Source organism: Emiliania huxleyi, assembly GCF_000372725.1.
Source record: "Emiliania huxleyi CCMP1516 unplaced genomic scaffold EMIHUscaffold_455, whole genome shotgun sequence".
Lineage (NCBI taxonomy): Eukaryota > Haptophyta > Isochrysidales > Noelaerhabdaceae > Emiliania > Emiliania huxleyi.
The window spans coordinates 43,543-44,074 of record NW_005198573.1 but is presented as its reverse complement, the minus strand read 5'-3'; positions in this window follow the sequence as shown (position 1 = coordinate 44,074).

Genomic DNA, 532 nt, shown 5'->3' with positions numbered 1-532 from the left:
AGATTGACCCGAGATCGACCCGAGATCGACCCGAGATCGACCCGAGATAGACCCGAGATCGACCCGAGATCGACCCAAGATCGACATGAGATCGACCAGAAATCGACCCAACGAGGCCCCTCTGGGGGGGAGATTGACCCGACAAGGCCCCAAAGCCCCCTCTCTGGGGGACCCCCCACCCCACACCCCGAGTGTCCGTGTCCTTCGCGAGTCACCGATGGGGAGGGGGGGGGGGGGGTGCCAAAGACCAACAGGGGAGGCTGGGGAGGGGGGGGTCCACTCTGAAGACTGCCGACCGCGGAGGGGTTTTCTCCCACTGGGTTTTACTTTACCCTCCGCGTGAGGATCGGCGCGGCGAGGGGGTAGGTTCCAATTCGCCCGCAAAAATTTCACCCCCAAAAGGGCCCCGGCCTTCCCCCCCCTAAATGGGGCCCCACCACCCTAGAACCCCCAATTTGGGTTTCCCACCCCTCTCCTTTGGCCAAGGGTCCCCCCCTAATGTGTCCCCCCTTTTTCGGGGGCCCCCAAATCC